Raw genomic sequence first — 27,911 nt, 5'->3', positions numbered from 1 at the left:
ACTATAACAATTCTGTAATTAATTATCTCCAAGTTGTCGCCGAAAGCCATTCCTTTCGCCGAAAGCCCTTTCGCAAAAGAAAAAAAAAGTTGTCGCCGAAAGCCAAAGTTGCTCTGTTGTTGTCCATTCTTTCGGGGCCACCTAGTTGGCGTGTTGTCAATTATTGCTTTGGTGGAGTATATTGTAAAGGTACAGACAGAGGTGGTTTTTCTTCACGGTCTACATCTCAATCAATCAAAACTTGTTTTGCGCGTTGTCCTCTCTAACACCCTCCTCTGTCTTCTCTTTCTGCTCACACGAGCCGGTGGAAGCATCCGGGATTAAGGTCTCATCTGCATTCGTACATACTCTTCTCCCCCCTCCGGAAGGTCCCTTTCGAGGTTAGTCAAGGACTCGAGGTGCATGCTTCTAGGGAATTGCTAGCAACTAAGGATTCCTTTATCATCCCTCTATGGTTGATTTTTGTTGAAGAAAGCTGCTAGCTTCTTCCCTTTTCTTTTGTTTTCCTTCAATTATTTGTTCTTGCTCTTGTCAGCTAGTTGTTACGGGTTCTATTTCTTGTTAATTAGCTTGCTGCTGCTTTAGCCGCCGCTGCTAGACTTCCACACGCCTCCTCCTTTCCTCGCCGCTGCGAGATGCTGGCGTCGGGCAGGCCTTAGACGCAACCAAGGACGGTGGCGGCGGGGAGATTCTCGCGCTTGGGCAGGCGCATGGATCAGATCCACCAGATCCTCCTGCCGTTCGGAGGAGCTTGCCTCTGCGCCGTCAGCCGGTGCGGCGATCCGGGGTAAGCCCATGGATCGGACCTGGCTGTTCCATCTGATCCTTCCGGCCGTTTGAGACACCGGCGGTTGGGCTCACCCGGCGATGCCTGATCTGGATCAGGACGTCTTGTTGCCTTTGTCCCCTGCTAGGTGCACTTCTCCATGAGGACGGAGCTGAAGGTGAGGATTCAGATTGGAAGAAATCCCTAATTGACCTTTTAACTGCCGCGGTGGCTGTTGGCCCAGTCCACGCCGTCGAGTACTTTCCAGCGACTGAAGACGACCGACGACGAACGACAACGAAGCAAAGCAATGCTGGCTACGAAACTCGATGAAGTGCTTTTATGTTGAGATGGACTACGCCGTAGTGCAAAGCTAGCTTGTACTCCCTCCGTTCCAAAATAGATAACTTAACTTTATACTAAAGTAGATAATCTAATTTTATATTAAAGTTAATATAAAGTTGAGTTGTCTATTTTTTAAAACGAAGGAAGTACTAGCCAGTCCTGATCGATCTTTGGGCAAGCAACGCTAAAGATACACGCGCGTACACGACGGTCAGGCGGCCGGAACTAAACAACACGCACGCACAGAACTTACTGATTGCCACAGGGGCGTGACGCTCCTGGTATTGCTTTATTACTCACTCATGATGTGTTTACAAGCCCGAGGTATACATGTATATTTTTTAGAAAAAAGAGGATGTATTTCCAACCTCTGCATCTGGACGATGCATGTAATTATATTATTAATCCATACAAGGTGATACATCAATAAGCCTAAAGCCATCATTTTGGCAACACCGTTGCTACTCCTATCCCAATGATGAAGGCGTGCCGAACGTCCGGGCCTAATACCAAACAGACATCGCACCAAAGCCTAACATCTAAAGTCGGGTGTCCCTTCTAAGCCACTACCTAGATTGGGTCCCACACAGGTCTCGCACACTCTCAGTGAGCACCGCACGCTGCAAAGGCCGTCACCTCCATCTTCCCTCGGTCCATCCTCAGAGCATAACTGATGCACCAACGTTGCCAAGCCTCTCTGCCATCAACGCCACCATGATACCAGACAGCTTCCACCTCCTGCGCGAGTCCATCTCCTCGCATCAGATGCCGAGACTCCACAGCACCACGCCGCTGAGAACCGCCACCATCAATGTGGAAGATGAAGCACCGCTCCACCAAAGACGCCGTCCTCCGGTCCCTCGAGCCCGTGTGCACCTCCAAAAATGACGCCCCCAAGGGGAAAACGACACCAGAGAGCCGTCGTCATCCGATCTACTGATGTAGGGTTTCCCCCAGAGGTAGCAGAGAGTGGCCTTGAACTTCTCCACGGCGATGCCTTCAAGAAGGGAACGACGCAGACAGCGTCGCCATCGCCGGCCTTGGCAATAGGCAATAGCAGGTTTTCACCCATATCTGATCAAAGACTTCCATCTCTCGTGCACGGGCTGCCACCATCCCTGCTGGGATCTCAACGAAGACTCCAAGGAGTGGATCGGCGCCGCGGCGTCGTCGTCGTTGTGGCCGCCTTCGCCGGCCAAGGGTTTCCCCCGATCCCAAGAGCCCCACCATCCAATCACCGCGCCCACCACCCGGATCCGGCGAGCAAGGCCACACCGAAGCCCAGATCGAGCGGGATAAGGTGAAGGAGATGAAGCTGGCGCAGGTCGATCCAGATCTGGCGGCCGGCCGACGGAATCACGGCCGCCATGAGATCCCACCACCGGGTCCTCGCCGCCCACGCAAGCCGAGGAAGACCGGCCACAACCCGCAGCCACCCTCCGTCAGGGAAGGCGCCGCCCACCTTGACCGGGGCCGCCACCCCGACACACCAAGCTCTCCGTGCGAGCAGCAGCCAGCCCCGCCGCCACCTTCCTCGACGCCGTGCAGGCTTGCCGGCGGCTATCTCTGGTGGCAGCGAGATCTAGAGGAAGGGGAAAGGGGGCCGGCGCTAGGGTTGGGGCCGCCTGAGAAGTATGACACGTGGGGACTACACTGAAGTGTTCGGGTATACATGTATATATAGTAGTACAAAGCTAGCTATCCAATACTAAGCGGTAACTAACTCTAGACTTACGCGAGTACACACATGTAGCCAGAACCGGACACACACGAGCCGACGGGGGATCAAGTCATGGTTAATTCCAACAATCACCTCCCTAAACACGATGTCGTTACATTACAGCTTCGATGCCGATCTTCCTTTGAATCTCCAAGACCTTCTCTCGATCCAAAGCCTTGGTTAGAATGTCCGTCAGCTAATCATCGGTGCAACTGTAGTTGACATTTATCTTACCTTCTTCGACGTAATCCTTTATGTAGTGATACATCGTATCAATGTGCTTGCTCCTTTCATGCCGTACTGGATCCTCGCGTAGAAAAAACATAGACTCGCTGTCAACGTTGAGCACCACTGGTTCCGGATCTCGATCCATGAGATCACGGTGTAGCCTCCCTAGCCACACATCTTGACACTCTGCTTCACTTGAAGTCAATGTCGCCAGTTTTTGCTTTCGTGATAGCCAGCTTACTATGCTTCCACCAAGCAAATATGCCACGTCCGAGATACTCTTACGGTCGTCAACAATCCCTTCCTTGTCACTACCATTACAGTCGAGTAGTTTCACCATCTCCTTCTTGCTCAGGTCAAGACGAGGTAACATTGAAGCGTCAATTGGATTGCAATTTTTCATGCCACGGCTTTCAAGAATCTTCCTTGCGTATGCCTCCTGGCATAGTGTGATCCACTTCGGCTTTTGATGTACCCCGATCCCGAGGTAGTAATTCAATAGACCTAGATCATCCATCTTGAAAAGCTCCTTCATTTGTAGCTTGAATTTTGCAATCAACTTTTCATCTGCTCCAGTTATCAATATGTCGCCGACGTAGATGCCAACTAGTAGGCGATCTCTTCCTTCACCTCTCTTGTACATCGCATGCTCTAGTGGAGCTTTCTCAAATCCAAGAGAAATCATCGTCTGATCAAGTTTGATGTTTCACATCCGAGGGTCTTGCCGTAGCCCGTACAAGACTCTGGGTAACTTCAGTACCTTGTGTTCCTCTCCCTCTTTGATGAATCCCGATGACTGATTCACATACACATCTTCTTCTAACTCACCATTCAAAAACACGGATTTTACATCCATGTGATGTATCTTCCATGATTCATGAACCGCGAGAGCGATGAGTAGTCTCATCGATTCCATCCTTTTAACAGGAACGAACACTTCTTTGAAGTCCACACCTTTCTCTTACACGTACTTTTTGGCTACTAGCCTTGATTTGTGCTTCACGGACCCTTCGGCATCTTTCTTGATCTGGAATACCCATTTGAGATCCATGACTTTTTCATTGTTGAAAAGATTCACAAGTTTCCATGCATTATTGTCGTGGATCGACCTCAATTCCTATTCCATAGCCTCACGCCAATACTCCTTCGTATTTGCGCCCATAAATTTCGCCGGTTCCTCGGCTTTTGATAAACGCCGTCGCCCACTCATTGTCACCTTTTCGGGTCAATAGACCGAAGAGTGATCTCCGGATATAGGTGTAACGCCGGTTTAAGATGCATGGATGTAGGTGGACGTGTCATTTCCTCCTGTACTGTCGGAGGTGACGTCTCGTTTTCTGCTGTGCACTTTTCTTTCGGCAAAGCAAAATGTCCATCCGAAGCTCTGGAAACTAGGCTTCTTGTTCCTAGTGAAGTACAACCTCCATCTTTTGGACGTTCTGGACTATCACTAGTAGAAAATGGAGCTTTAATATCGGTTCGTAAGGGCCTTTAGTGCCGGTTCTGCAACCGGCACTAAAGAGTGGAGACTAAAGCCCCCCTCCCCTTAGTACCGGTTCGGCACGAACCGCCACTAAAGACCCACCACGTGAAAATTTTGGAAAAAAATTTGATTTTTTTATTTTCAATTTTCTGAATTATTTGATGATTTAGTCTCTAATCACCCCTCTTAACTGCTCAAGTGTGGATCACTCATTCCAAATCGTCTAACTTCCCGGCCGGTCACTCATCCTCTCACTACCCCAGCCCGAGCACACTTAACTTCAGAGTTCTATTCCCCCTACTTTCCAAGTCTGCACTTGTTGTTTTCCTGAAAAATGTAAGCTGTCAATCCTATTAACTCTCAGGAGTTTAGCTTGAGCATTAGGTCACACGTTTCACCGTTTGAGTTTGGAACTATTATTCTAAAAATCATAAAACTAATTTTTCTTGAATAAGTACTTTGACCATAGCTTGACCATAATTTGACCATAGTTTGCACAATTTGACTAGATTTGACCAAAATTCAAAAAACCGAAACAATTATTTAGTAACACTAATATTCTTGAATAATTATTTAGTAACACTAATATTTCTTGAATAAGTAGTTTGACCATAGTTTGACCAAAATTCAAAAAAACTTAAATTTGAGGATATCTTTTTTTCCTTTTAGAATTTGAGGATTCTAAAAATTTGCAAACAGGCCATGGGCTGTCAAAATCGAATGCAGATTTTCGTGTTGAACATTTTGATATATTATACGTCTTTTTTCGACATCGTATGCAAAAGTTATAGCCGTTTTACATTTTCCCTACACTTTTTGCAAAACATGTCCAAATTTAAGTTTTCTAATTTTCCTAACTAGTAGATGTAGTAACATAACTACATCTCGAATAATTTTATATATTAAATTTTTTATCATTTTTTTTTCAAAACTGAAATGGCGATTCGGGGATGGGGGGTAGAGTTTGAAAACTACGCTTTAGTCCCGGTTTGTGGCACGAACCGGACTAAAGGTTTGTCCTTTAGTACCGGTTTGTGCCACGAACCGGGCAGTGGCGGAGCCAGGATTTTGATATTGGGGGGGCCAAGTCAAGTTCATATTTTTTTTGTCTTGAGAAAAAAAAAACTATCGTCATACTATAATAATGCGCCACACCTATAAAATATTATGCGAGTTTAGAGTGTTTCGGCGCACTTTTCGGCTGATATGGTCCCTCAGATATATAAAAATGCTAATTTTCATCTTGCTTGTCCAGTGGCAGCTCTCAAATTTGACAATGTTTACCAGTGTCTCTCTGATAAGCCAATTTTGTTCTTGTTCTGCAACATTTACTATGTCCAACATATTAGCCTCATTAAAAATTTCACTAGGTTGAGAACTTGAAGCAACCAGCCTAAAGAATGAATTAATCTTAACGGTATATGGCAGTGCTTTTCTCTTCATATCTGCTAAATTGCAATTTCACAATTAGCTATATTGTAGTTTGACATAGGAAAAAACTGCATCACAAAACATAACTCATACAAGGTAATTTGCATCAGACCACGATAATTTGTAGTACACATATTATATAGGAACTGTTCATAGAATTGCAGCATCTCTAATCGCACAACCAAAACAATTAGACAACAAAAATCTGATGATACAAGATGAGAATTGAGATTAGTAGATTGTTAAACCTTGGGTCCTCGGCTAGTTCCCGTTGGTTGCAGCCGGAAGATTTGACAAGTGAAGACGGCAGTGTCGCGCCGTCGCCGTACGAATAGAGATCGCAATAGGGCAGGGAGAGCGGAGGCGGCCCGGCGGGCGAGGACACGGAACGGCAGCGACTAATTTCTGGGTACTAATCCACACACAGGCTTTTTTTTGAGCGAAATCCACGTACAAGCTAATCATCACAGGAGGATGAAACGCCCTACCTGACTGCTAGTGGGCTTCACATGGGCCTTTTTCTTTTTTCCAGAATCAACGTTGAGATAGGGAGGGCCAAGTATGTATATACCTGGGAAAAATGTACCTTTGTATCGCTAATGACCATAGCATCGCTCGATCGTTAGCGGGGCCAGGCCCCTGCTCGGCCCCCTTGTCTCCGCCACCGGAACCGGGACTAAAGGGATTCGTGAGGCTCCGGCCTGACGCCAGCCTGCCACCATCTCTTTAGTACCGGTTCGTGGCACGAACTGGTACGAAAAGTTCAACACGAACCGGTATTAATGTATAGCAGTTCGAACCGGAACTAATGGTACCATTAGTACTGGGCCAAACCGAACCGGGACTAATGTGTCTCACATTAGGTCTTTTTTTACTAGTGTATTAACGTGGTCACAACAGCCTATAAAGTTGTCTTCCTTTGACCTTTTTTCTGGCTTGCTGAATGGACTGCTGCTACAGCCGACTTTCGGCCTCCACACGTCCTCTCGTGCTGCTGATTTGAAACGAAGTGAAGCACCGTCTTCAGGTCTTTCTACAGCAACGCCCAGGCTGCATTTTGCGCCCGTTCCTGAGCTGCATGCAACGCTACGGTGCCTCAGGCTGGACGTACCGAGCGGGCTTTTTGGCCCGCTCGTGGACCGCTCTGGACCGGACCGATCGGTCTTATGCACCAGTAAACTCACGCGAGGAGCGATCGACGGTTATCTTCACGATTTATTCAAGGTGGTTATTTCTTCACGGTTTTCTCTCTCACGGTGCGTAAGATTTATGGAGCAGAAACAGAAAGAACGAGGAATATGGGCTCGATCTGATCGTTTGGATCCCCTCCCATCCCACGACTAGCGAAATTGATGCGTCTTCTCCGTCCACTACGCCCACGATTTAGATAAAAGTACTTTGTATCGTAGGTCCTTTTCCTTTTATTCAATCGAGTAGATACAGAAAGAGCGAGAAATATGGGCTCAGATCCGATTCTCATCCCACGACTAATGAAATTGATGCTTCTGCGCCCACTACGAGCACGAATAGGACACAGCTCCACGTCAATCTTGATCCACTAATCACGGAAGGCTAGCACACAAAATTTTATTCGCTCATGCACGTGTTATCATATTTGCAAGCGGCTAAACAATCGCTGAGGCAAAACAACAAAAGGGCTGGTCGTGGGCTTCTGCCTCCCGGAAGATCCTGGCGCACGCGTTCTTGATAGAGCACGAGAACTTCGCCGGCACGTTGGACGACCACGGCACGCGCGTTGCTGCTTCCTACGGTGTGTCTTTCGTGGCCGCGACGGCTCGCTCCGGTGCCTCAATGCGTCCATGGTCGCCGCGCAGAAGCTCAAGACCACCTCCTCCTCGTCCCGCAGCCGCCGCCATGGTCACCACATCTCCATTTGCCGGTCCTCTCGGTCCGGCCCGGGCTTTCCCGCCGCCGGTCCGGTCCTTGAAAACAGGACCGCCAGCCTGCTCGGTCCGGTCCAGTCCGGACCGTCGATCCAAACAGCGGCTTGGTCAAAGACCGGACCGGCCTGGACCATGTCCACCCTGAACGGTGCCCTTCACCTTCGAGCCACGACGTGTTCTCAGCTCCATGCTTCTTCATGCTTGTGCTAGAGCTCATCACTGGGGATCCACTCCATACTCCTGTATCCATCCTCACGCTCGTGCTAGAAGACGTATCACCAGTGTCATTACTTTCGACACAAGTCTCAACATCACTTTCCGTGTCTGTTTTCATCGACACAACTTTTGGAATCACCCCTCGCATATATAACATCGACACAAGTTTTCGAACCATAACCTTAAGAGCAAACTTTTTCTTCACAGAGCGCAACAATTTCTTTAGCCGACACTTAAAGAACTGGATATTTCTCATCCACGAGTTTGCACATCAACATCATGTCACTTTCATCATCTTGCTAGCCCATGAGCGCCTTCTCCTTTGGGGGATTCTTACACTCCAACTTGAAGTGTCCGAGCAGATTACAGTTGTAACATCGGATCTTTCTCTTGTTGAACTTTTTCTTCTTTGGCTTCTCCGACTGTTCATCGGTGTCCTTTGCGAGACGGTACTTTCCACTGCTACCGGACGCCTTGTCGAAATTGTTCTCCTCGGAAACCAATGCCTGCCACTGAGCATGTGTAAGCATCAGGTACGCATCCAGATTTGCGTCACCGTAACTCAGTTTCATCCGCTCGTCATGGGCCTTGAAGCGACCAACCAGATCATCCAAAGTGAGAGTCTTGAGATTAACGCATTGCTCGGTCACTCACACAATCGGCATGTAGCGCGGTGGAGCGGCACGTAGGAAACGCCGAACCACGGAGATGTCCTCCAACTTCTCTCCGAGACCGCTAATCCCGTTTACCATTGTTGCAACCCTTGCGGCGAAGGCGTCCACCGTCTCATCCTCTCCCATCCTCAGATTCTCGTAACTCTTCAGCAAAGTTGCAAGTTTGCCTCGCGCACACGCGAGTGCCCCAGATGCAATGTCTTTAGCGTGTCCCACGCCTCCTTCGCTGATTTCTTCGAGATTAGTTACTGCTGCACGTCCACCGGCATCACCGAGCAGATGGCCGTGATAGCCTGGTGATCCTTCCGATACAAGGCACCACCCTTCAAGTACTCGTCACCGCCAGGGTCGACGGCTTCCCAGAGCACATTGGCCTCGAGCGCCCACTTCATCATGGTTGCCCGCACCACGAAGTTCGCACAGTCGAATCATGGATACTCCGATCTCGCCGGAGCAGCAATTACTTTAGCCGCACCGGAGTACTCCGCCAGCTGCTTGGTCTTCTCCTTCTCGTCGTCCGATATGATCTCCCGTTACTAGAAGATCAACCTTGTTCTAGATACCAATTGTTAGCCCAGTCCACGCCGTCGAGTACTTTCCGACGACTAAAGACGATCGACGATAAACGACAATGAAGCAAAGCAGCGCTGGCTACCGAACTCGACGAAGTGCTTTTACGTCGAGATGGACTGCGTCGTAGTGCAAAGCTAGCTTGTACTAGCTAGTCTGCTCCTGAGCGATCTTTGGGCAAGCAACGCCAAAGATACACGCGCGTACACGACGGTCAGACGGCCGGAAACTAAACAACACGCACGCGTAGAACTTGGCTGATTGCCACAGGGGCGTGACGCTCCTGGTATTGCATTATTGCTCCAACTCACGATGTGTTTACAAGCCCGGGGTATACATGTATATATAGTAGTACAAAACTAGTTATCCAATACTAATCAGTGACTAATTCTAGACCTACTCGATACACAGATGTAGCCTGAACCGGACACACACCAGCCGACCGGGATCAAGTCGTGGTTAATTCCAACAGCGGTGACGCCCGAGGGCGCCGCTTTCTTCTTCATGAAGACGCTCGTCAGATTTGCTTCTACTTCCACCGTGTCATTTGTCTCCCGGGTGAAAGCCCTAACTGCGGTGGGAGGCAACGGCGCCTTCGGCGTCGTTCTTTTCTTGAAGGCGTCGTCTTGGGAGCTGTGTGACTATGGACACCGTTGGGAGGGCGTTGGTGGCGATCTGGATTAGGAGGTGGAGCGGTGTTTCATCATGCGCATCGACGCCGACGGATCTCGGCAGCGTGACGCAGTGGAGTCTAGGCGTCCGATGCGGGTTGGCAGACTCGTGCAGGAGGACGACGCTGTCTGGCGTCATGGTGGCGTCGATGGCAGAGAGGTCTGGCAAGGTTGGTGCATCAGTTCTGCTCTAAGGATGGATTGATGAAAGATGGAGGCGACGGCCCTTGCAGCGTGCGGTGCTCACTGGGAGTGTGCTGGACCGGTGTGTGACCCAGTCCAAGTAGTGACTTGGATGGGGCATCCGGCTTTAGATGTTAGGTTTTAGTGCGATGTCTGTTTGTTATTAAGCCCGGACATTCGGCACACCTTCATCGAGGGGATAGGAGTAGCAACAGGTGTTGCCAAGATGGTGGCTTCAGGCTTATTGATGTATCACCATGTATGGTCTTTGTGAATAATTAATAAAATGACTGCATTTTTTTTAGAAAAGGAGGAGGATCCCCGGCATCTGCATCTGGGCGATGCATAAGGTACTTTATTAATTATTCTCATAAGACCTTACAAAGTCATACAACAGTAAGACTAAAGCCACCGTCTAAGCAACAACTGTCGCTACTCCTATCTAATATAATGGCTGCATGCATCGTCCAGATGCAGAGGCCGGCGGTACATCCTCCTTTTCTAAAAAAAAGCTAGCTAGGTATGCAGTATGCTGCGCATCTCAGCAAGTAGGTCATATGAGATTATCAATCCTAACAGAAAAGCATCTGAAAGTCTGAGTTAGTGTTCGTAGAAAGAACAAGGTATATTCCGGCATTTCTATTTCTTCTTTAATTCAGAAACATGTATATTCTTTGTGAAAGTTATGTTTACAAGCTTTCAGCTCATCAATTTGAAACGATTTCTGTGTTATTAGATCGACGGGACATGGATGCTCGTCCTAGCCAGCAGGAGATATAGGATGCCATGGGGACCAATTTTCAAGATAAAGGTCCACTGACAAACAAGTTTACACTCGACTTCTTACAACATATTACAAATAACTTTTCTGAGGACCGCATACTTGGCCATGGTGGGGGTGGAGTAGTTTACAAGGTGTGATTGTTAATTACATTTTTTATTTTCTTAACTGATATGCTACTGCAAACTTCAAGTACCTGTATGCATGTGCCATATTAACAAGTAAGATTTAACAGGGAGTATTAGAAAATGGAGAAGAGATTGCTGAAGAAGCTTAATCACATAGGGCTTAACGACAAGGAGTTTACAAATGAGTTCAATAACATTATTAGGGTCCATCATCAAAATATTGTACAGTTTGTTGGCTACTGCTATCATGAAGAACGTAGATGTACTGAGTACAATGGACAATATGTCTTTGCTCTTGAGGCAGAAGGAATCCTATGCTTTGAATATTTGCACGGTGGTGACCTTGAGAGGCACCTTTCTGGTATGACCGTGCTCTACTTAGACAGTTTGACTATCTTATTTTGCATGAAAAAACATTCTACCTGATTTATGACCTCTTTCATTCTCTAAATTGACATCTTTGAATACACTTCATGCTTATTTCTACAGAAGAGCAGCCATGCGGACTTGATTGGCACACATGTTACAAAATAATTAAGGGAGTGTGTGCAGGTTTAAATTATCTTCATAGTGGAAATATTTACCATCTAGATTTGAAGCCTGCAAACATATTGCTGGACAATAACATGATGCCGAAAATAGGAGATTTTGGTATATCAAGAATCTTCCCTTCAACAAAAACCATTACCCCGACAACAAGAACATTGATAGGGACAGTGTGAGTTGCTACCTTATGAGAAGTAAGCAATTCTAATATAACTTTGTTGTAAATTAATTGGATATGATACCATGCAGGGGATTCATGCCACCGGAATATATTGACAAACAAGAAATCTCGCCAAAATTTGACGTGTTCAGTGTGGGTGTTATAATCGTACAAATGATGGCAGGACGCAAGAACTACTTTGATTGTCAAAGTGTTCCTTCTGAAACTTTTAATAAGCTTGTAAGAAAAAAAGTTCCAACTCATGAATACTCGTCTTCTCCTAAAATTATGCTTTGTCTTATTCTTGCTACGTACAAGTATGCCACATGTCAACATTTTGTTTCGACTTTGCAGGTATGTGAAATATGGAGAGAAAAACTAGATCAAACAATGTTGTCACACACATGGAAAGAAGTTAAGACATGCATCGGAATAGCATTAAGATGTCTGGAGGATGACCGAACTAAAAGACCCACTATAAGAGAGATCGTGGATGAGCTTAATAGGGTTGATATTGAAAATTTATCACTTGCTGATGAGACCGTTGATGAACTTGATAGGATTGATATTGACATTTTTTCACTTACGCACAAGGTATTGAAATATTAGTGATATTTCTACTCAAGCTATTGAGACTTATTTTAACAAGGACTACATAGTGAAAATCAATATTTCTTGCATATTGAAGTATTAGGGTTTGTAGAGTGTTTATAGATGTACTCCCTCCCTTCCGTTTTATAAGATTGATGATCTAGAAATAACATGCAACCCGGTAGGTAAGTAGATAGTTGGATCTGTAATATTTTTCCAGCTCACCATTTTTCCAGATGACTAAATCGTGAATTGTTATCCAGGCCAACTAAAATATACTAAAACATTTGTGCAAATTTGACACCTCACTATTTTGTAGGTTAAGAGCACTAGTAATTGTTCTGTGCAGAAACTTCCAAGCAATCACTGATCACTGAAATCTGGTTTACATACCTCTAAAAATATAATCCTAGTATAGGAATAGGATGCAAAATTTTAAACAGTAATGCTTTAGGATAGGCCTCTACGAACATGGAATAAACCTGCACAATTTTTTTTGTCTGTAGGCTACCAACTTACAAAGCAGGGTGGCATTGGCTTATAACCATTACAAGAAGTCAGGTAAGCATCTCCATTAAAACAAGGTTTTCTCTTGGGTCACCTGATTAGAAAAGTTTGCTAATTTCAGTATGGATCAACGGTGGGGTTTAGAATGTCTCATTAGTCATCGCTACAGTCAAGGTGTCACTCAACGTATATGATTGTCCTGATCAATTTCAAGTAATCCCGAGCTGCCATTAGTACAGAATTGGCACGAAAACCCTTGGAGGTGGGTATTCCATCACCTCAAGGCCACTGATCATCCAAAAAAAATCCTCCACCACAAGGATTTTGTTTGTCACATATAATGCTTGGTCACCGTTTCTTTTTTTAGAAATAATGGGCCTAGCCCATGTAGAATTTCTGAAATCTCAAACTAAGCCCATGAATAAATGGCATGTGGTGGTTCTAAAGTTTAGTACCACCCCGAAAGTTGAGGAGGATGAGACCTCTTTATATAGTGGGTTCTCTCCACCACATTAGGTGATGTGTTGAGGATAGAAAGAAAAGACCACATGCATGCTCGCTCGCCATGCTCGAAACGACGCGTGCGACATGCGCGTGAATGGTCCGCCGAAATCCGGTCCTTGGCCTTGCAGGGGCACAACCTCCTTTTGTTGTTTTATTTTTGATGTCTTGATGGAGCTTGGTCGCGCATCTGGTTACAGCTACAGCTACAAACCAACCTGAGCTTGGTTATTTGGAAATGGCATTCTCGACCTTCACCCTGGCACCTTCGCTAGACATGGACGGCTTCTTTGCAGTGTCACTGTTATACCCATCACTGCTGTGATACAGCAGGAACACTGCAAAAGACACTCATACATCATCACAACAGCGCTGAGAAGCCAGAGACCTTTTTAACCCACTGTTTTCCCACATCCTCCTGAAAAAGAAATGTGTGGGGAGTGTGATCATCTACACTTAAATACGTATGTAGAACATCACATACATACCAAAATCGGTATTTCTAACATCACAACAGAACTAAAGAACAGATAATAAATAAAAATTAGATGCCAAACACATTAATTAAATTGAACTATGTTCTGTCATGGAAGTTCTAAAATTTAATATTCTTGTTATTAGTTCCCAAACCATGTCTTACCTAAAATAAAGTAAGTCCTACAAAGAATTAGAAATTTTCTTTTCCATTTCAATAGTATAGAGGCTGAAACATATACCTTAAAGGAACAGACGACTTGGGGAAGGGAAGGCAGCACACCAGCCCCAGGAGGAGACCAAGCATGCGACTACCTGTGAGTGGACAACCAGACATGCACGTCATTTCTCATGGCAGCGTAGGTGATGTGGGGGCGTCATAGCTAGAAGGATGTCCACTCTTGATCTCGTATCTAACACGATCGACGGTGAAGTGCAGATGTGTCTGAGTAAGACCTAGCAAGAGGAAAGGCCGTGTGCGAGAGATAACATGGCCGTGTGCAAGAGTATTAATTTAGGGTGGATTTTGGCATCCTAGATAGTCTGGACATTTGGGATGGATTTTAAAGAGCCCAATGGTGGGTGCCCTTTTTCTGTCCCAACCTTGTCCGGAAAGATAAATGGAGGTATAGTAGGGAAAGCCCTTGGAGATGCCCTAATATAAAGTGTTACCCTAAAAAAGAAAAGGTTATAATAAATTGCTAAACTAGCTTAGTCGGCCAAGTACCTAAACGTCTTTGACGTAACATTACCTAGAGTAAATATGCCACTAAAATTTTACTGATATGCCCATATGCCACTCAAAATTTTCATCTTCCATGTATGCCACTGAAATTTAGCATCTGGTACACCTATGTCACAACTGCTGGTTGACCGCTAGTTGATCGTCAAGTGGTACCTGAAATGGTGTTTTCCTTTGAAAAAAATGATCTACTAATTTTAGTTTAAGTCCCTACCCCCTCAATTTTGCAAAACCATTAAAAACAAATAGATTTGTACAGCAGTTTGGACTGCCCAAGTGACATTTGTGTTTTTTTCTTTATACCTTCTCTCTCATATCTTCTTTGTATATGGTATGGTGAGTGGAGGCGCGCGGGGAATCACAGAGACGAGGTAAGCAGCAGCAGCAGCAACAACAACAGCAACAGCAGCAGCAGCAGCAACAGCAACAACAACAACAACAACAACAACAACAACAACAACAACAACAACTAGTCCCGAACAAGTTGCGGTAGGCTAGAGGTGAAACCATAAGTTTTCATGACCAACTTATGGTTCAGGCACACATGGATAGCAAGCTTCTACACATCCTTGTCCATGGCTCAATAAGGAAAGGAAAAATCACATAGTTCAACCTACCACAATGCAAATTTAAATTAGGCGCTAGATTTTTTTTTCTGTTGAAGTCACTCCATTATGACCACCAGTGTGCTCTCATTCAGAATGCTCTAGATCTATCAGTCAGGATCAATCCTGATTCATAGCGCAATATTAACTTAGGAAAATCACACATCCTTTTGTGGAGATGCAAACTAGCATATGCAAAGGTAAATTACATGCTATGTTCCTTTAGACTGATGATACTGCAGCAGCTACAGCACCTCCCCCGACCAGTGTGTTTTCATACAAAATCCTCCTGAGCTATGCGACAAAACTGATCTTGGTTCAAAATACACGATTAATGCCAAATTAGAAGACACAATCCCATATTAAGTCAACACATAGAAGATCTTAAAGTTCATCAACACATGCTTATATAAGGTTTTTAGATTTTATTACAAAAGAACATCTCGACCATATGGAAAACCAGAAACTAGACTAGCGGCAACAATCACACAAAAGAAAATAAATGGTGCATCCTGGATTATCTTATCACTAGAATAGACAACTCACCGGTAAATGCAAACAGTAAGCGAAATTAACTGTGATGGAAGTAGTACATGGGCGGCTCGACGAACCCGTAGATGGGTTTTCTCTTTTAGGGAACACAACTATAACTTCCTGGTCCAGCCGCTTGTAGCTTCGAAGCACACGGGCGGCCCGACAAATCCGTGCTCACTTTGTACGGCACCACCTGGTTCTCCGAATTCGAATGGCATATTTTCACCTCCGTGATGCTAAGGGAAGCATGCGACTGCACCAGCCTAACCTCCCATGGTGCCTTCTCACATCGTTTCATACCTACCCTCACCTCACACACCCCTCCGCGAACATGTTAGGTCCAAGCTCCGCCTAATGCCAAGGTCGACACGACGACCCGCACCATTTCGTCTCCGGTCCAAGCTCCGCGACCGCCCAGCTCGTAGGACCCATGTTCCGCCTTTGACCCCCTCTGCATCTATAAATTTCCAACGCCCCATGCGGCCTTTCACCATGCCCACACGTGCCACATCTTACCTCCTCGCCTTCGAATCCGTCAATGTCGTTGCTCTCCTATCTCCCCCTCAACTCTATATTGGAGTATGTTCTATAAGATTTTCTTAGCTATGGGTGCATAGACCTGAGCAAAGGATGTCTTAGTCCCTGATTTTGATCTATGTTGCACACATCTTGACGACGCCTTGTTCCTGAATATGTGGCAACCACGTTTGTGTGGGGATCAGCATGCCAGAAGAGGCAAATATTTTCAGTACAAATATAATGCAAGCCTTGTATGTGTATGGATCGTTTGTTCTAATCTCCAAATTAATGAATTGTGCATGTACAAAATTAAAAATTCAGTGCTTTGTGTTACAATATTCATAGAACCCAACCACAACAAAAAATTTGAGAAATATATAGATTTTGTTACGAAAATCTTAGTAGTACATGTGCATTTCCATTGATATGAATTTTCTCAATGAAAAATCCAAAAGTGTGAGCAATTAAATTTTCGGATTTTCCTGTTGATGTTTTTGATAGTTTGAAATATTCTAAATGCATGCAAAGAGCAAGAGCGACTGTTTGAAATTATTGCTTGCACCATGATTTTGCAATATCATAAAAAATATTATTTTGCTTCATACAAAACGTTGTGATATATAAATTTTATTTTACAACCTCCTCAGCTTCGATTGGTGTACATGGGAGCAACAACCGGTTCAAGTCCTTACCCGACCCGATGGAATATGAACAAGAGTCCATCATGAGGTTAATACACAATGTCTGCCCCCTTTTCCTTTACAAGAAGATGTATGTTCCTACTTACTCTAGAATTGTCACTTTAACGTTTCAGGAACCCCGAGATCCGTGCTATTGGAGGTTGTGAAGATGTGACTGGGGCCACTCATGGCAATCACTTGCGGCGCCTAAATATCAGGTTGATCCTTTTGTAAAACATATATGCCATTTGAGATTTCAAGAATACAAATATTTTCATTTTAGAACGCAATGGAACTACTCAGGTTTGTTACATAAGTAGTATTATTATATATCAATTAAGAACAGTTTTAGTGAATTTTTTAGATAGGGACGTTTCACCTTTTTGTACAACAACACATTAGTCAAACTTGTGTATTGGATGGTGAAATGTTAAAATAAAAAGTTTATTTTAAAACCATGGGAGAGTTAACGTGTAGCTTAAACATATGCTAGGGTTGATGGGAAGTATTACGAATTTCTAGGTTTTAGAATTTTGTCAATTTGTGTGGGACTTTGGAATAAATCACAGCATTGCAACATAACAACTTACTAAATTTAGTCATCGTCTTATCATTCTAGCGCTTAGTTTGGAGTAATTGAGTAGGACCTTGTGTAATTGCAGTTGAGTAGGATCTTGAGTAAAAGGCGTACGAAACATGGACATCTTATTATTCTAAGGCTTAGTTTGCAATTATTCAACTGTGATACATGAAGTTGCTTTAAGAACTTATCCATGAAGTTGGTGTGAGTTAAACAAACATATAATTTGCTTTAAGAACTATCCATGAAGTTGGTTTGAGTTAAAAAACATAAAACCTGGTTAGGAAAACACGATTAAGATAATCCACCTCAAACTATTCTGGCCCCCAAGTCGAGTAATAATCCTACTCATGTTGTCCCGAGGTTATGTTGAGAGATAGTAGAATGGCGGTTACCATGGACCCATGTTCGGAGCGATGTTCGCAAGAATGATTAGCGCACTTCTATCTTTATGCCATACAGATTGTGTGTGTTCCTTTTGGGGATCGTCATACGACTTCATTATGGGAAAGCAATAGCGGTGTAACGGCATCTCCAACGCCAACACTCAAACCTCCTGCAACCATCCAGACCGAGCGGTCGGGCGTGTTTTACCATCCAATGTGCTCCTGTATCTATCCACTCAGCGGTCCGAATGGCATTTTTCCTGCGAACTGGTTGGGGGGCTTTATGGGCGTTCGAACCACTAGCACACAAGCGTCCAACATCCATGGCTCCTCGCCCGCGCCCTTTCTCGCCCGAGGTGGCCGGCGCTACTCCAGATCGTCTTCATGCAGGACCAGAGCGGAGGTGACCTATCACGTTGCTCCGGCATTGAAGCGGCGCTTCGGGCAAGAGCGTCGCGCCACTTCCCGGTGCACACGACCATTCCTCTATTAAACAACAACCCGTCCGTCTGCCTCCCTTCATTAAACATGTGCGATGGCCGAGGAACCTGCTCCGGCATCACCCATCCATCCTTATGCCGCTCACCATTAACAATCTCGCTGCTTGCCCTTCCATCCACCCGCTATTTAAATTAGGCCTGGCCATAGCCGCATCCAACTTCCTCTGCTCCCTATCTCCTCTCGACAACACGACCACCATAGCCTCCTCGAGCTCCAAAGCCCTCGGATACAACCTCACATTCAAGTAGATGGAGATCACCACCATCGCAGCTGGCTGGCAGGCTGGCAGACCGATGAACTCACCAGCGGCCAATGCTGCGAACGCCCCAATGGAAAAGGTGGTTGACGATGAGCTGGCGCCACCGTCCTCGTAGGCATCACAATTGACGAGGCCCCGTGCTCACTACACCGAGATGGTGTTGGCAGAGCGGAAGGCCGAGTTTCGGCAGATGTATGCCGACCAGGCCTACAACCTCTGTCTCCTCGATGAGCACCGACGCACGGAGGAGAAACTCGCTGCTGACACATGCATCGCGCCGGACGTGAATGTGCGTGAGCAGGAGGTGCTGCTCCAATCCTACCGCACCGCCCCGACATCCATCACCAGCGCTGGCGGTACCGCTTCCATCAAACCGAGTTAGTAGCCGCCTTCAATGAGATTTAAGCGGCGTCAGATGAAGTGTACAACAATGACGAGGACAAAGCCGACACGTCCACAGGCATCGCCCGCAGTGAGGAAGAGCAGAGCATGGGAGGTCGCCAGCGCTTGGGTCCTGGGAAGGCCACCACTCATCCCTTTCCATTGAAGCTAAGCTCGGTGGACTCATCGTTGTCAGCCGATTAGCTGCTTACAAGCTATGGAGGCGAAGCTTCACTTCCGGGGCTCATGGCTGGTCGGACATGGAGGAACGGGTGGCGGTGGTCATTTAGAGTATGATTTAGTTAAAATATGTTGGAATGTAACGAATTTGCTCCTTTTTAGATGAAAGCATTCGGTTTTATATAAAAATTATCCAAGTATGATTGAATATCGTTCGGCTTGTTTAAATTTTCATAAATTTTTCCTATTATAGTTAAATTCCGTTCAAAATGTAACCAGCCATTTGCGGCTACGGTTGGATGGCCGACTCCCACGTCAGTGTCCGCGGACTGGTCCCCCCTCCCTCGGTTCGCAGAAGGATGCGATATCTGATTTGCGGGTCAGCGTTGAAGATGCCTTAAGTCCCCATCTGTCCTTCGCAAGTTATGTTTGTGAATTGAGTATGTGGTGGGCTGATTCCCCTGCCCACCAAGTCGAGTTTTAGAGTTTAAACTACTCCCTTTTATGAGTACGAATATTCTTAAGGTGTCATTTTTATTTGAAAAGGAGGATAATTAACCCCCTGCCTCCGCATCGGGTGATGCACACAACCATATATTATTTGTTATTCAAAATCCAGTAACCGAACAACATTGACCTGAGAAAAATATACCTGAGGCCGCATGTGTGGCGACAGTAACTCCACCTGATATCCACTAACCCTATGATAAAAGACAAAAACAAAACGAAAATACACAAATCCTAGGCTAAGCCTTCAAGAGGGAATCACGACATGTGCGCTGATGATGATGAGTCCAATCCAAGGTCAATCTTGAGATTTTCATTTCCAAAGCCAAGCTTCAATCTACGACCTTCAGTAAGGGCACGACACAGACGTGCATCGACTTAACCTAATCGGATATCTAATGTTTCCTGCGGAGTGTGCATGCTTGTCGCTGAAGTCGCCTCTACCATCAACACTTGTCCTGCTACCAACACCTTGCTAGCTTGATACCGCGGGAGATACCAGAAGACAAAGACATCTAGTGTCATCGGTCCCTGTCACACCACCTTCGATTCGGCAGTTCACAGTGTCCTGGATTGGTGGTCACTCACCACGTCATCTCCCGTTCGGATGGGCCGGCCGAGGACTCCCATGTTGTTTCACCAGTGAGCCACGTCAAGGCTGCCCATGGGGTATGAAAGGAAGCCTCCCGAAGACTTTCCATATACTAAATGGTGTTAGAGGTCGTCTACAACCCGTTCTCTTTGTAAGCAACCGACTAGGATGTAACCCTATACCCCGTGAAACATATACAAACCGAGGGGTAGGGCATGTAGACAACACACAACGATCTTGTGCTAGATTATCTCTACTTTGTACTCCCCCCAAAGGAAATAAAACACAACCGAGACGTAGGGTTTTATCTACAATGAGTGCCCAAACCTAGGTAGAAACCCATGCTCCTGTTACCATCGTGTCAAGACTACTAGCTCGGGACCACCTACTCGAGATCTTCCGGATTTCACTCCGTTGGCAGCAAAGAAAAAATATGGCACCTCCTCCAAAGCCACCATGCAGAGACTTCGGGTATACCACCCGCTGGCGACTTCACCTGCCGGTGACAGGCATGACTTGACGCCTACGGAAGGGATGCATGTGTGACCCATTAAGCCGCATCGAACCCGATCTATTGGTAGAGGGGGCGTCCCATACCGACGCCAGCCTCGTAGAGGTCGTCACCACCTCGAGACCTAGCCTTGGCGTTGTTTCCACCACCGTCCAAGATCAAGGGTCACCATCCTGAAAACAAAGCTCCCGTGTCTCCAACATATGACATCCCAGCGAGCAGATCTTGCAGACGAGACGAGAACATTGGACCGCCCACCCAATGGGCCGTCGTGTGATCACCAGGCCGAAGAAGCCTGCAAGGTCGTCGCCAGCAGACCCATGATGGGGGCGCCTGTCGCGCGCCTTCGGTACCGCGCGCACTGCATATCCTTTCTAGAGCAACGCCCAAGCACCATGCACACACACACACCCCAGATCTGCTGGTCTCCATAGCGTCGCGCAAGCCAGTACCCTCGGCGCCCGCACACAAGCACCACACTCCTCTGCGCATAACCGTTGGTGCCAGCTGGCGCCCGCACTCATCTCCTCAGCCAAGCGCCCCACGACAGCCCAAGCCTCGTGATAGGGGAAGGATTGGGGGGAGTCCCTTAAGGTATCTTCTACTCCCACTGTTCCAAAATACTTGACTTCCATTTGTTTAAAAATGGATGTACCTACATACTAAAATATGTCTAGATACATCTATATTTTGAGAAATGGAAGGCATGTATTGTGAAACGGAGGGAGTAGATTCTAAACCCAAGGTCTATAGGAACTAGGTTGGTGGACCCTACGTGGCCTTTTTAGAGTGCAATTCTCATTTACCTACAACCATTAAATATATAAAGATATGTGGTACTACTTATCAATCTTCAATCTATATCGAAATAGCTACTCCCTCCGTCCCATAATATAAGAACGTTTTTTACACTACACTAGTGTAAAAAACGTTCTTATATTATGGGACGGAGGGAGTAGATCACACTAATCTGTTTCTCTCAAAATGCAAGGATGCCATCTCACAACGCAACATGCATGGAAAAATGTCCACCTCAACATGTAACAATGCATAGGAGAAAGTTCACCTCAACATGCAAACATGCACGAGAAATTCTATTATATTATGCTATATTATTTAAGAAATATTTTGAAATTTTACAAAAATCAAATACAAAAAATCATATTTAGTTTTAGTTTTAGTTCTCATACACTAGTGCAGAATCGGGCTTTAGTCCCGGTTCGTAAGGACCTTCAGTCCCGGTTCTGCAATCGGCACTAAAGGGTGGGGACTAAAGGTCCCCCCCCCCTTTAGTCCCGGTTCAACACGACCCGGGACCAAAGGCCCACCACATGGCTAGGGGACCTTTAGTGGACTAAAGGATTTCTTTAATTTTTTATTTCTTTCTGAAAAAATGTTTTCTTTTTCAATTTTCAAATTTCTGAATTATTTGATGATTTAATCTCAAATCACCCACCCCTCATCACTACTCAAGTGTGGAGCACTCATTCCAAATCGTCTAACTTCCCGGCCGAACCCATCCTCTCACTACTCCAGCCTGAGCACGCTTAACTTCCGAGTTCTACCCCCTCTAGTTTCCAAGTCTGCAATTGTTGTTTTCCTAACAATAGTAAGCTGTCAATCCTATTAACCCTCAAGAGTTTAGCTTAAGCATGAAGTCATACGTTTCACCGTTTGAGTTTGAAACTATTATGCCAAGAAACAATAATTATTTAGTAACACTAATATTTCTTGAATAAGTAGTTTGCCCAGATTTGACCAAAATTCAAAAAAATGAAATAATTATTTAGTAACACTAATATTCTTGAATAATTATTTAGTAACACTAATATTTTTTGAATAAATAGTTTGACCACAGTTTGACCAGATTTAACCAAAAATAAAAAAACTGAAATTTGAGCATAACTTCTTTTTCTTTCAGAATTTGAGGATTCTAAATATTTGCAAAATGGTCTATGGCGTTCGAAATCGGAACCAGATTTTCGTGCTGAACATTTTGATATATTATAAGCTTTTTTCGACATCGTATGCAAAAGTTATAGCCGTTTTACTTTTTCACAACACTTTTTTGCAAAACATGTCGAAATTTATGTTTTTAAATTTCCCTAACTAGTAGATGTAGTAACATAACTACATCTCGAAGGATTTTAATTTTTAAATTTTTTATCATTTTTTTTTCAAAACTGAAATGGCGATTCGGGGATGGGGGGTAGAGTTTGAAAACTACGCTTTAGTCCCGGTTTGTGTCTCCAAACTGAGAATATAGGTTAGACCTTTAGTCCCGACACTAAAGGGTCTCGTGGGGCCCCGGCCGGACGCCAGCCTGCCACCATCCCTTTAGTCCCGGTTTGTGACACAAACCGGGACTATAGGTCACAAATGAACCGCGACTAATGCATAGCCCTTTGAAATGGGACTAATGGTACCATTAGTACCGAGCCGTAATCGAACCAGGACTAAAGAGGTGAACATTAGGTCGTTTTTCTACTAGTGATATTATTACTGCAAAACATTTCCATAGCAATGTGTGTGGTATCCTCTAGTATACTATATGAACAATCCCCACTGCAAGTCATAACTGCTATTTTCCTACACATGCGTGCTTCTACATGATCCAAATTATTATAGCCATTGGGTTTGCTAGCTTGGTCAACTAAGGACCATATGAGCTGAACTTGGTCCACAAATCATTATTCTTTCTGAACTTCTTGATGAACTATACATGGAAACTACGGTTCAAAGGGTAACCACACAACAGTGGAAAAGACATGTGGTGTATATTATTGCATCACATATAGCTTACCGTACTTATACCTTTTATTAGCATCCTCTGACCACAAAATATGTTTGCTCATTGTGTACATTTATTGTCAATAGGGAGAAAGGAAGCGCTCATACTCTTGGCATCAGGGATATAATGGTTGGCATTGCTGGGGTCCCTAGTGGCATCAGTGAGTTTGTCAATGTTTTTCAGTGGGCTAGATCTGCTATTTCGCCCGAATGGGGAGACACTCGAGAGGAAAGGTTTCAAGATGACATATGTCGGATGCAGAGTGGCTTGGAATTTCTGCGATATACTCTTCCAGCAATGCATGACCTCATTGATCGAGCAGAGTGGAGAAGCCACAAGGATTGTGTTGCCAAGCTCCTTCCATACCTCAAGGATGCAGTCTATGATGCTGAAGACCTTCTTGATGATCTTAAATGGTACAACCATAAGGTGATAGTGGAAGGCAATGAAAGCAAACTATCTATTACTGAATTCTTTCGCAACTTCAGCAAAGTGAATGATATCCATAAAAGGTTGGTTGATATTTCTGAATCCCTAGAAAAAATGGGGTTGGGTGAAGTGACACCACGGTTTGACAAAACAGTCAGGCCAGAGACTACCTCATTCTGCAATGAAACAAAAATATTTGGTCGTGATGTGCTGCTAAAGAAGATGATGAGATTGCTCAATGTGCCTACAAAAAGTAGTGTTGGTTCAAAACGCAAGTGGAAACCTAGTGCAGATGGTGCATCAACAAGCAACCAAGTTAGTAATGAATCAAGATTACCTGATCTTCCAGTTTTACCATTAGTTGGAATCGGGGGTATTGGAAAGACCACTTTGGCCCAACATATTTGTAGTCATCCAACAGTGAAGTCTCACTTCAAAACAATAATTTGGATTTGCGTTTCAGATGATTTTGATGTGAAGAGGTTAACTAAAGAGGCTATTGGATCCTCTCCAGGTAAAAATGCAACAACTGACAATCTAAATTCTCTTCAGCATGTTCTTTCTGGTATACTGAGCAATGAAAGATTCTTGATTGTCCTCGATGATATGTGGGATGATGCTCTGAAAGAACATGGCCTGCGCTGGAAGACCTTCTGTGCACCATTCAAAAATGTGCTACAGGGAAGTATGATGTTGGTTACCACTAGATCACAAAAGGTAGCTGAGTTGGTGCACACTATGGAACCAATTACATTGGAAGAATTAAAGGGTGACGTCTTTTGGGATTTCTTCAAAGTATGTGTGTTTGGGTCGGGTAGTTTTGATGATTATCCAGAGTTAGAGCCCATTGGTAAAGACATACTCCCTAAGTTGAAGGGCTCTCCTTTAGCCGCTAAAACTCTTGGACGCATGTTACAGAGTGACCTTCATATATCACACTGGAATAGTATACTAGACAGTGAATTGTGGGCGTTGGACCAAGAGGCAACTGATATTGTGCCAGCTCTTCGGTTGAGCTACATGTATTTACCGTTCCACTTGAAGAGATGCTTCTCATTTTGTGCTGTGTACCCCAAAGATAAGGAGTTTGAAAAGGACAACTTAGCTGAAATTTGGGCGGCAGAAGGCTTTGTGAAACGCCAGGGTGTTATTCCAGTTCAAGATACTGGATGTCAATACTTCAATGCCCTTCTAAATCTATCATTCTTTCAAAAAGTTCAAGGTAAATACGTAATCCATGACTTGTTGCATGATATGGCACAGAAAGTTTCAGAGGATGATTGTTTCATTGTGAAGAAGAAGGATGACTTTAGAAGAATCCCTCCAAATGTCCGCCATCTGTCAGTACTATCTAGCAATGACATCGACAATTCTGACTTGTCGATCCTTTGCCGGCACAAAAAGCTTCGTACCCTTCTTTGCGACAAGCCTTTAGCAAATAAAAAAACTACAGCTGGTTTGTTGGAAGATTGGTGCACTGAACTTCTACATATGCGTGTCATTGTTTTTGCGTCTTTGAGGGAGTTACCAGCTAGCATTGGCAAACTGAAGCATCTTCAGTACCTCAAGATATCCAGAGCTTGTTCGGTGACAAGTCTTCCTGGAACGATCTGTATGCTCCATAATTTACAGGTTTTATGTGTCAAGAAATGCAAGCTTGAAAGGTTGCCTAGTGGCTTCAGTATGTTGGTCAACCTATGGAGATTTGAATCGCAGGGATTTAAATATGGCCCAAATATGAAAAGATTCATAGAAACTTATGGAGTAGATTTTGATGTAGCTGATGATAACCAGAGACTGGGGTTTCGGCTCATAAAGAACATGAAGCAACTTCGTGGACACTTGGTGATAAGTAATATTCACAAGCTAAGCAAGAATCATTCAGCAGAAGCAGAACTATGGAATAAGGGATATCTTGACAAGCTGACGCTAGAATGGGGTAGAAGTTCCCTGGTGAGTCAATCTGGGGATAATGAAAATGGGATAGAAGTCCTTCGACATCTACAACCTCCTGCTGGTGTCAAGTTTCTAGTCCTTCAGTATTACCCAGGTGTTTCCCTTCCGAGCTGGTTTCAGCCACAAAGCCTGTCAGGCTTAACATCTGCGTCATTTTCTTGGTGTCGTGGACTCGAGATACCTACAGTGCCAATTGACATCAACAGTGGCAGCATGGGTTTCTCGTCCCTGACAGAGCTAATCATTCGGCAGTGCGACAGTTTATCAAGTCTCGAACAGCTTCTAGATCCGACTTCTCTACCAGTCATCAACAAAATTGCAATAAGGAATTGCGAGAACCTAATATCAGTACCCACCGAAAAATTCAAAGAATTTCGTTGCATTGAAATATTCAAGGTGGCGGCATGTGGAAAAATAAACTCCCAAAGTTTGGCTGCACGTTCTCTCAAGAAGCTCAAGCTAGGCAGCCAGGGTATGCCCTGGGAAAATGATTGCGGGAATCTCACTGAAGCCAATATCCAATGCTGCTCTCTCACCTACTTTTTCTTGTCATGCCGGCGTCTCAGATCCATCCAACTACAAATGTGGAATCTTCCAGCTCTACAAGAACTGCACATTTCAGGATGTCAATCTCTCACATCTATTGGACAACCTGGACAGATCTTCACCAACCTTACTTCCCTAACCATCAGCGACTGCTCTCAACTGTCAACCATTGATGGTCTCCTAGCAGAAGAATATCTACCTGCCATTGAGAGTATTACAATTCAAAGCTGTTACAAGTTGTCGACCACGACCATGCATGGTAGAAGGTTTAGGAGTTTCTCTTCTCTGAAGAACTTGAAAGTTTCTCAATGCCCTATAATCGATTGGGGGGGATTTGAGTTACCATCGTCCCTCCAAAGTCTCCACTTAGAAGCATGTGGGGATATCTCTTCATTTATCCCCAGCGGCCTAGAAAACCTCCAGTCCCTTGTTTCACTAAGATTACTGGAGTGTAGGTATAGGATATCCATTTCAGGCCACCTTTGGAGCACTACTCTCTTATCACTCCAGGAATTAGAGATTCGAAATTGTCCAGAGCTTGTGTCCATTGGTAGAGCAGATGACATTTCAGAAATACAAAATGTGTTGATTCAGGCCTGTAAAAAGTTGAGGGGAATAAAGCAGCATGTGAGAAGAGGCAGCTTCTTGATATCCAAGAAGTGAGAGCAGCCTGCGAAAACAAGGTACGTGTGCTTACACCAAGTCATTTCGTTCGAGTGCCTCATAATTTGTTGAACACTTCTTGTGTAGGATTAAACATGTATACCAAGTTTTTTTTCTCTGAAATGTCACACCTACTACAATAGTTCCAAATAATTCGAAGGACTAAAAGAACATGGAAATTATCTCAAACTGTCCCTCGTGACTTTCTGTAACAAATTGTTAATTATCGTTGCAGTGTGTAGACTCATTTGCTTTTTCTACTACACAGTACACTTTCTGATCACTGATGTTTTGCTCATGTAGCTCAAATTCCGTATGGTGCATGTCCACGAGGGGTTGATGAAGGGGGTGATGCTAGCTAGTGCGGCTAATGCCTCTCAGCCGCCGTAATCTTCTTGTGTTTCTTGATTTGTGTTGTACTGTTATTATGTACAAACTTGATTGGCAGGGCGGATTGATTGATGCGCCAGGTTTTTTGTCCCATAGTTTATACTCAAGCAGAGTATAACTATTGGGTTTTCCTGGCGGATGTCAAACTCGCGAACCTTTCCCTGTTTCCGGGTATTGTTGCCGAGTATAACCGGTGCTACGTGATTCTGTTGAAAATTTAGTCAGAATATGCATGCTATATTGTTACTTATGTCGGAAGTGTTTTATATGTTCGGTCTCT

The 27,911-nt window shown here is 44.8% G+C and overlaps 1 pseudogene; it reads left to right on the top strand.

The window, feature by feature from the left end:
• The first annotated feature begins 199 nt into the window (after nt 1–199).
• LOC125553133 lies at nt 200–27,911 on the top strand (annotated as a pseudogene).

This window comes from Triticum urartu, chromosome 4 (genome assembly GCF_003073215.2).
Source record: "Triticum urartu cultivar G1812 chromosome 4, Tu2.1, whole genome shotgun sequence".
Classification (NCBI taxonomy): Eukaryota; Viridiplantae; Streptophyta; class Magnoliopsida; order Poales; family Poaceae; genus Triticum; species Triticum urartu.
The sequence above is the reverse complement of the archived record's forward strand: the minus strand, read 5'-3'. Positions and strand labels throughout refer to the sequence as shown.